This window comes from Mirounga leonina, unplaced genomic scaffold (assembly GCF_011800145.1).
Source record: "Mirounga leonina isolate KUSES-001 unplaced genomic scaffold, KU_Mleo_1.0 Mir_82, whole genome shotgun sequence".
Classification (NCBI taxonomy): domain Eukaryota; kingdom Metazoa; phylum Chordata; class Mammalia; order Carnivora; family Phocidae; genus Mirounga; species Mirounga leonina.
In genome coordinates, this window is record NW_023270825.1 from 4,133,631 (window position 1) to 4,143,189 (window position 9,559).

The 9,559-nt window shown below is 34.5% G+C and overlaps 1 long non-coding RNA gene, 8 other non-coding genes and 1 pseudogene across 9 annotated transcripts in view; all 10 read right to left on the minus strand.

The window, feature by feature from the left end:
• The window catches only part of LOC118002446, a 110,548-nt gene that overhangs the window by 25,997 nt on the left and 74,992 nt on the right, over positions 1-9,559 (minus strand). Inside the window, exons 33-37 of the long non-coding RNA XR_004677055.1 lie at positions 7,915-8,000; positions 5,012-7,043; positions 4,385-4,463; positions 1,704-1,789; positions 808-886 (exon numbers count right to left, since the gene is read on the minus strand). This is a non-coding gene — a long non-coding RNA (uncharacterized LOC118002446). The remainder of the gene's footprint in view (positions 1-807; positions 887-1,703; positions 1,790-4,384; positions 4,464-5,011; positions 7,044-7,914; positions 8,001-9,559) is intronic.
• Positions 182-256, minus strand: LOC118002732. The gene has a single exon (XR_004677123.1). It is a non-coding gene; the product is annotated as a small nucleolar RNA SNORD113/SNORD114 family (small nucleolar RNA).
• On the minus strand, positions 1,294-1,368 carry LOC118002713. The gene has a single exon (XR_004677109.1). It is a non-coding gene; the product is annotated as a small nucleolar RNA SNORD113/SNORD114 family (small nucleolar RNA).
• Positions 2,557-2,624, minus strand: LOC118002721 (annotated as a pseudogene).
• On the minus strand, positions 3,976-4,051 carry LOC118002746. The gene has a single exon (XR_004677136.1). It is a non-coding gene; the product is annotated as a small nucleolar RNA SNORD113/SNORD114 family (small nucleolar RNA).
• LOC118002722 lies at positions 4,606-4,680 on the minus strand. The gene has a single exon (XR_004677116.1). It is a non-coding gene; the product is annotated as a small nucleolar RNA SNORD113/SNORD114 family (small nucleolar RNA).
• Positions 5,603-5,674, minus strand: LOC118002706. Its single transcript, XR_004677102.1, has one exon. It is a non-coding gene; the product is annotated as a small nucleolar RNA SNORD113/SNORD114 family (small nucleolar RNA).
• Positions 6,569-6,642, minus strand: LOC118002726. The gene has a single exon (XR_004677118.1). It is a non-coding gene; the product is annotated as a small nucleolar RNA SNORD113/SNORD114 family (small nucleolar RNA).
• Positions 7,499-7,570, minus strand: LOC118002749. Its single transcript, XR_004677138.1, has one exon. It is a non-coding gene; the product is annotated as a small nucleolar RNA SNORD113/SNORD114 family (small nucleolar RNA).
• LOC118002705 lies at positions 8,517-8,588 on the minus strand. The gene has a single exon (XR_004677101.1). It is a non-coding gene; the product is annotated as a small nucleolar RNA SNORD113/SNORD114 family (small nucleolar RNA).

Consider the following 9,559-nt stretch of genomic DNA (forward strand, 5'->3'; position numbering starts at 1 on the left):
CAGTTGGACAATTCTTTATGATTTTATATTTATCTGATATTCATATTCTTCAATGATTCTATCGTTGATCCATTTGTAATAATAAATCTAAATCTATGAACGCAGTAAAACTATTATCTTTGTGCTTTCCGGCCATCTGTCCATAGGATCAAATAAACAGAGAGAAAGACTATGTAGTGAATTAGACCTCAGCATTCTAGATAAAGAGTATTCATCATCCATAACTCATCTGCCACCAGTCATTATCATAGGTACATAGAAGACCCACTTTTTTTCATTCATTTCTACATTTGTATCAATTCAATCATTAATTCATTGATCACAGTAAAATACATGATTAACAAAAACTAAAGAATCAACAACTTCGGGGCGCCTGGGTGGCTTAGTCGGTTAAGCGGCTGCCTTCTGCTCAGGTCATGATCCTGGAGTCCTGGGATGAAGCCCCAGATCAGGCTCCCTGCTCAGCTGGGAGTCTGCTTTTCCCTCTGACCCTCCCCACTCTTGTGTTCTCTTTCTCTCTCTCTCTCACTTCCTCTCTCTCAAATAAATGAATAAAAGTTTAAAAAAAAAAAATCAACAACTTGAATACTCCTAACTTCTATCTATAGAATAATTGCCAACATAGATTATATTTCTCTCATTAATCAGACTCAGTGTTACATGTTATCAATTAGTCAATATGTTTCATATCATATTTATCATTGGGCCATAAATTACTTTTTGATTATATTTATTAATTTTTGATTATACTGTGAATACCCTTAAACAAATGACCAAAACCAAGACAGAACCTCTATTACTACTCACCTTGCTTTCCTCTCCTAAAACAAAAGCAACATAACAATCTTGATCAGAGCAGAGGATGAAATCAGCTAGAGCATCCATTCTGAAGAGTACCAAGCAGAGAAGATGAGAAAAAAAATGAGTCATTGTTCCATTGCCCCTTGCTTTACATCTTTCATTTAGTCAGGCATTTCGGAAATCATTACTGGAGAATATTCATTTCATTATCTTTTATAAAAATGAACCACTTCGAACTTCATCAACACTGTCTATAATTGGTCCTATCTATATCATCTAAGCCAAAGAGGGGACAGACGTGTACCATTTATTTCTCTTTGGACTTCAGTGTCTTCAAATTATATTAATAGAACTTCTTGCCTCCTCATATATTTTTTAAATTGGACGTTTCTACAATTCACTTTTTTTACATGTTTCCTTATTGATATTTTATTGATCCAAATACAATCAAGAATGGAAATACATGAAGAGAAAGACCACATCTCTTTTGTGTTGGACCTCAGAGTTCCAGACACGTATCATTCATCATCCATGATTCATACGCTGGCAGTTATCATCATTGATCCAGAAAAGACCGCCTTCTCTTCATTCATTTCTACATTGTTTATTATTTCATTAATTCACTAATTATAATTTTAAAACTGTATGATTCACAAAAACTCAAAAGGGCCTTGATTGCCCTAATATATATCTGGAACCATTCCCACATTATTATACTTCTGTCATATTTATTATCAGTTTTTCATAAATGCTTTAATCAATGTAATACTTCATTTTAACCCCATGTTTGTCACTAGGACACAGCTGACCATCTGAATAGATTTCATCTTTTTATTACTGCAGTGAATACCTTTAGACACACCACCACCCAAAGCAAGTCAAGAATTTTGTTTATTACTCACATTGGTCTTCCAACTCCTAAAATAGAGATTAACCCCAGAGATCATGATCAAGGAAGAAGCCTCAACTCAGGTGTGGTGTGTCTGTTCTGAGGAGTATAAGGCAGAGCAAATGATTAGAAAGGTTGAGACATTCTTTCCACTGGTCTTCGCCTTTGCCCTCTCATGTAGTCAGTCATTTTGGCCACCATTAATTTGGTGTGTATATTTTACTCCCTTAAGAAAACAAACATCAAGGGGCGCCTGGGTGGCTCAGTCGGTTAAGCGGCTGCCTTCGGCTCAGGTCATGATCCCAGGGTCCTGGGATCGAGCCCCGCATCGGGCTCCCTGCTCCGCGGGGAGCCTGCTTCTCCCTCTCCACTCCCCCTGCTTGTGTTCCCTCTCTCACTGTCTCTCTCTCTCTGTCAAATAAATAAATAAAATCTTTAAAAAAAAGAAAAGAAAAGAAAAGAAAACAAACGTCAAATTTACCACTGACCCAGACGATGAGCATGGTCTGTAACTTATCCTGTCTATATCATCCTTAGCTGTATAGTAACAGTCATGTACAACTGGCTTCTATTGAACTTCAGGGTTTCCATGGTATATTAATAGTATTAGTTATTAATCATTAATAATAAATTAATAAATTAGGTCTTAATTATTGCCTAATAATATCTTTTTATAATTAGACAATGCTTCACTCCCGTCATCATTTTTATTTTATGTATTTATTTATAGAATCTCTTATTTATCCAATTGTAATGATACATATAAATGCATGAACACTAAGACCAAAAATAAGATCTTACTATATTCCTGAAATCTGTCTATTGGATGCCTTCAAATAATGAGAATGTATTAGATTAATTTTCTGTTGGACCTCAGAGTTCCACGTATTCATCGTATCCGACTCATACGCCACCAGTGGTCATCATTGATCCAATATTGTCTCTCTTCTCTACATTATATTCTCTTTGTATATTGATTAAATCATTGGTTCACTAATAATTTAAAACCCTATTATCCACAAAAACTGAAATGAGTCTTCATGTCTTTAAACTGAATATAGACTTATTCTCACATCAGTATCCTTCATTAATTATCCTCAGTTTTCCATACATGCATTAATCAATATAATGTTTTCTAAAATTCAGTATTTATCACAGAGCTACAGTTAACCTGTGATTCGATGTGGAATTTTCAAATAATGCAGCAAATGTGCTGAAAAAAATCACTAGAACAAAGATAAGAAATTTGACTTTCCTCACATTGGTCTCTGTGCTTCTGTCCCACAGGTGCTGTCATAGAGCTCACCACCAGGCAATAATGCTTGGGTAGCTCGAATGTGTCCATTCTGAAAAGTACAAACCATAGCGAAGGACAGAAAAAAATGATAAAATTTTTATCCCCATAGATTCTTGCCTTCTGCAATGAATTTACTCAATCTTTTAGGAATTCATAAATTTTTCATAACGTAGATCTTCTTCTCTTAACAAAAAGCAAAACATCGGGCGCCTGGGTGGCTCAGTTAGTTAAGCGACTGCCTTCAGCTCAGGTAATGATCCTGGAGTCGCGGGATCGAGGCCCGCATCGGGCTCCCTGCTCGGCAGGGAGTCTGCTTCTCCCTCTGACCCTCCCCCCTCTCATGCTCTCTCTCTCTCTATCTCATTCTCTCTCTCTCAAATAAATAAATAAAATCTTTAAAAAAAAAAAAAAGGAAAACATCAAACTTGACACTGACCGAGAATAATGAAACTGACTCTTAATTATTCATGTCTATATAATCCTTGACCAAAGAAGGGACACCCTTGAAACATCTATTTCATGAAGGACATCAGTGTGTGCAAATTTTATTAGTGTTTCTGGCCTCACCATACTATGTTCATAGTGAGATAATAATTCACCTTTTCTTCTTCATCTATTATTTATATTTCCTTTAATAATTCTATCACTGGTCCATTAATAATAACAAATATAAATATATTCATCCAAGGGGCTCCTGGGTGGCTCATTCGGTTAAGTACCCAACTCTTAATTTCAGCTGAGGTCATGATCTTGGTGTCATGGGATCGAGCCCCATGTCAGGCTCTGCACTGGGCATGGAGCCTGCTTAGGATTCTCTCTCTCCCTCTACCTCTGCCCTTTCCTTCTAAAAATAAGTAAATAAGTAAGTAAGTAAATGAATGAATGAATGAATGAATGAATGAATAAATAAATAAGAACATAATATTTATACATTCCTAACATCTATCCATAGGATCAAATAAACAGAGAAAATAGAATATTTATTGTATTGCACCTCAGGCTTCCAGACACATACTGCCCATTGTCCATGACTCATCCCCCCACCAGTCAACACCACTGATTCCATTAGAGGTTAGTTTATTCACTCGTATATTTGTATCAATGAAATCGTACCTTCATTGGTAATAATAAAATCAATACACGATTAACAAAAACTGAAAAATATGATACTTGAATACCCTAACCTCTTCCTATAGAATCATTGCCAAATTAGATCATACCTCTTTCATTAATAAATATAAATGTTACATACTATCAATTAATCAACATAATGCTTATATCATATTTATCATTGAGCCATAGTTAATTTTTCCTTATATTTATTACATTTTAATAATACCATGAAAACCCTTAAGCAAATGACCCAAACCAAGAAAAGAACTTTGACCATTACTCACTTTGGTCTCTTTCCTATAAAAGGGAAACACGGTGACCTTGATCACAATAAAGATGGAAATAACCTTGGGAGCTTCTCTTCTGAAAAGTACCAAACACAAAAAGTGATAAAAAGATTGAGATTTTCTCTCAACTGATCCATATATTTGTCTATTGGTTCTTTCATTTTCAATTATATTAAGAAAAGTAAATGCATGAAGAGAAGGAACACATCACTTTTGTGTTGGACCTCAGAGTTTCAGACACGTACTACTCATCATCTGTGATTCATACGCCGGCAGTTATCATCACCGATCCAGAAAAGACAGCTTTCTCTTCATTCATTTTGATATTGTTTATTGACTAATTTACTAATTCACTAATTTTAATATTTAAATTCCATTATTTCAAACCCCAATAAGGCCTTGATATCCCTAATATGCTTCTAGATCTATTTTTACATCATTATATCTCTGTCATTTATCAGTTTTCCACACATGCATTAATCAATATCATGCTTCCTATAAATCTCTTATTTATCAATAGGATAAAGATGACCCTGTTTGATTATATTTGAAATATTGGATTGCTATAGTAAATACCCTTAAACAAACAACCCAAACCAAGAGAAGAAATGTGATTATGCTTACACTGGACTCCAGTCTCCTAAAATAAATGAAACCCTAGAGGTCAGGATCAAGGAAAAATCTTTAAATCAGGTCCAGTGTTTCTTCTAAGGAGTACAAAGCAAAGCAGGTGATAAAATGGTTGAGACAAAAAAAAAAAAAATTGGTTGAGACATTCTCTCCATTGATCTCAACTTCAACATTCACATAACTCTCTAGGCAATCATTAATTGGGTATATATATTTAGTCTGATAAGAAAACAAACAACTTTTATCTTGCCACTGAGCCAGAATATGGATATTGTCTATAACTTACACTGTCTACATCATCCCTACCCTAAGAGGTAACAGTCAAATACCATTCATTTCTAACTGAACTTCAGGGTTTCCATAATAGATTAATAGTATTTCTTGCCTCACCACATATTTTTAAAATTGGACAATAATTTACTCTATTCATCCTTATTTATTTATATATTTATTTATAGATTCTCACATTTATCCAATTGTAATAATAAAATAAAAATACATAAACACCAAGACCAACAGCAAACCCTTCATTTATTCCTGATATCTATCTATAGGATGCCTTCAAAGGACTAGACCAATTTTATGTTGGACCTCAGAGTTCTAGACACGTATTCATCGTACACGACTCATACGCCACCAGTGGTCATCATTGATCCAATATCATCCCTCTTTTACTACATAGATTTCTATTTGTTTATTGATCAAATCATTATTTAACTAATAATTTTTAAGTAGTACAATTTAAAAAAAGAGCCTGTAAGTTTCAAATCTATACACAGAATTAATCTTACATCAATATAACTCTCATTAATATCTCCAGCTTTCATACATGCATTAAGCAATGTGTTTCATACATTCCATATTTAACACTGAGATCCAGCTGCCTTCTTTAATTATATTTTACACATTTTAAAAACACAGTGAATAACCTTTAAAAAATCCACTTAAACTGAGAAAAGAACTTCAACTGTTACTCACATTAATCTCCATCCTCCTATTATATAGAGGCAACCACAGAACCCATGGAAGGTGCTGAATCATCTCCAGTGAGATGATTCTGAGGAGTACAGAACAGAGCAGATGATTAAAAAAAACCTGAAACCTAATCCACATTGATCCTTGCTTTCTGCATTTCATTTACCCAGTATTTAGGTATTTATTACTGTTTCTTTATGTATGTATTGTCATTTTATAAAAATCCAATCTTTGGTCTGAAAAAGAACAGTTAAGGTGATTCCTACTTAGGCATGCCTATAGAACAATGGTCAAAGAGATGACCATTTGAACCACTTATTTCTTAATGGGTATCAATCAGTGTTTTCAATTTTTAGCAATAATATATTCTGCCTTGCTACTTGGGTTTATATTTGGACAATTCCTCACCCTTTTCTTCCTTATGTGTTTATTTATATTTGCTTCATGGTTCTATCACTGATCCATTAATAATAACAAGTCTGTATCTACGAAACAATACAAGAATATGAACTTATTCCTGACAGCTCTCTGTAGAACCAATTTCAACAGAAGGAGCAGACCAAATTATGTTCTGTATTGGACCTCAGAGTTTCAGACACATAGTTTCATCGTACATGACTCCTATACCACTGGTCATCATCACTGGTCCAGGACCGAGTCTCTTCTTAGTTCATTTCTACTTTTGTATCAATTAAATAACTAATACATTGATAATTATAAAAATAATACATTGTTCACTGGAACCCAAAAATAAGATTCTTGAATATCCCTAACATCAGTTTACAGAATCATTATCCAAATGGACTGCATCACCTCCATCTTATACATTACTAATTAATCAGCCATAATGTGTCTTATCACATTTATTATGAGGCCACAGCTAATTTCTTATTAATTTAATACTTTTTAACGATACCATGATTACCCTTAAACAAATGTCCCATTCCAAGACAACCATTTTGACCATTATTCACCTCGTCTCTTTCCATACTCAAAGGAAGCATCACAATCTTGGTCATGGCAGAAGCTGACATCAGCTCAAGCACCTGTTCTGAAGAGTAACAAGCAGACAAGATGATAAAAATATTGAGATATTCTCTCCACTGATTCATATATCCCACTATTCACTTGCAGTCATTTCGGCATTTATGAAATTATTGTAATTTTCCCCTTAACAAATCAAATGTTGAGCTTGTAACTGACTCAGTAATTACTATTTATTCTCCACATCATTCTTACTCAGACATATACACGTGAATCTTTTATTTTCAATTCTGATTCATATTAATATAATTTTATTTATTATATATTATAGCAATGAACAATGCTTCAGCCTCTTCATATTTATTCATTTATATATTTATGCTACTATTTATTTTTATACATATTTTATACATATTTTAAACATTCACATACACAAAGACCAAGAACATGATCCTCACCTATGCCCGACATCTGTGTATAGGACCACTTCAAATGGGGAGAAAGGACTACATTTCTTTCGTGTTGGACCCCAGAGTTAAAGACCTGTGGTGTTCATCATCCAAGACCTGAATGTGCCTTGTCATCATTTATCCAGGTATGTCCCTCATTATCTTAATCATGTCTACATGCTTTTATTAATTCATCAATTCACTAATAATACTAAAAATAATACCTGGGGGTCACAAAAACTCGAAATAATTCCCTTGAATATCTCTAATACTCGTCTACAGAATTAATTCCCACTGAGAATATATATCATTCATTAATTGACCTCAATGTTTCCCACATAGGTTAACACAATGCTTCATATTAACCTGATTCCAATTATTTGGCCATGGCTGGCAATCATAAATTATACTGCACAATTTTTTAATAATGCAGTGAAAACCTTTTTGAAAAACCACAAAACCAAGAAAAGAATTTTGACTATTACTCACATTGTGCTCCATGCTCTTCACACATAGATGCAACCACAGAACTCATGACTGTGGTGGATTGCTTCAATCAGCCAAGGGTGACCACTCTAAGGAGTACAAGACAGAGTAGGGGATAAAAAATTGAGACCTTATGTTCATTCATCCCTGTATTCCACCTTTCATTCAGTCAGTCATTTAGGCAGGTAGTGACTTGGGATAATGTATATTTTATTTTCTATTAAGTAAACAAACAATATCCCTCTTGCCCCTGCCAAAAAATATGAACACTATACTTAAACACGGTCTATACCATCAACCTTAGCCAAAGAGACAACACCCTTATACCACCTCTTTCCTAATGGATATCAGTCTTTCCAATATAATTAATATATTACTATATTATAGTAATTTTTGCCTAACGACCTATTTTCATAATTGGACAAGGCTTCACCTTCTTCGTTTAAATTTGTTCACACATTTGTGTATTAATAATTTCATTGATCCAATTATAAAAATAGGAAGAAAACTCATAACATAATGACCAAAACCACAATCTTTATATATTCCTGACCTTTGCCTCTAGACCACATCAAACAGGGACAATGGAGTAGATTCCCTCTGTGTTGGACCTCAGAGTTCCAGACACGTATTCATCGTACACGACTCATACGCCACCAGTGGTCATCATCGATCCAATATCATCCCTCTTTTTTACCTTTTGTTTCTACATTATTTATTGATCAATTCATAATTCAGTAATTACAATTTTAAAAATGAGTATTCACAGAAACCACAAAAGGCCTAGAAATTCCAAATATTTATTTAGAATCATTCTCATATCTATATCACCTTCATTAATTATTCTCCATTTATATTATATGTATTAATCAATATAATGTTTCATATTAAACCCCTTTTACTCAGTGGGCTATTTGGAGTCCACTGATTATACTCCACGGTTCTCAATAATGCACTGAACATTAATCAAAGAACTGAAACTAGGGGCGCCTGGGTGGCTCAGTCGTTAAGCATCTGCCTTCGGCTCAGGTCATGATCCCAGGGTCCTGGGATCAAGCCCCACATCGGGCTCCCTGCTCCGCGGGAAGCCTGCTTCTCCCTCTCCCTCTCCCACTCCGCCTGCTTGTGTTCCCTCTCTCGCTGTGTCTCTCTCTGTCAAAATAAATAAATAAAATCTTAAAAAAAAAAAAAAAAAAAAGAACTGAAACTAAGACCAAAACTTTGACTATTATTCACATGGTCTCCACGATCCTAACACGTGAACACAGCCTGAGATCTTGTGACCAAGGTAGAATCCTTAAATCTGCTTGACAGGTCCATTCTAAGGAGTACAAGGTAGAGCAGACAAGAGAAAATTTCAGATCCTATCTCCATTAATCCTTCTTTACTGCATTTCATTTACTCATTTAAGCACGCATTAATTTTTCATAATGTGGTATTTTTTTCTTTTATCTAAAGGAAAGCTTAAACTTGAGACTGATCAATAACAATAATAAAGGCTCTGAATGGATAAAGAAGATGTGGTACATATATACAATGGAATATTATGCAGCCATCAAAAGGAATGAGATCTTGCCATTTGCAACGACGTGGATGGAACTGGAGGGTATTATGTTGAGCGAAATAAGTCAAACAGAGAAAGACATGT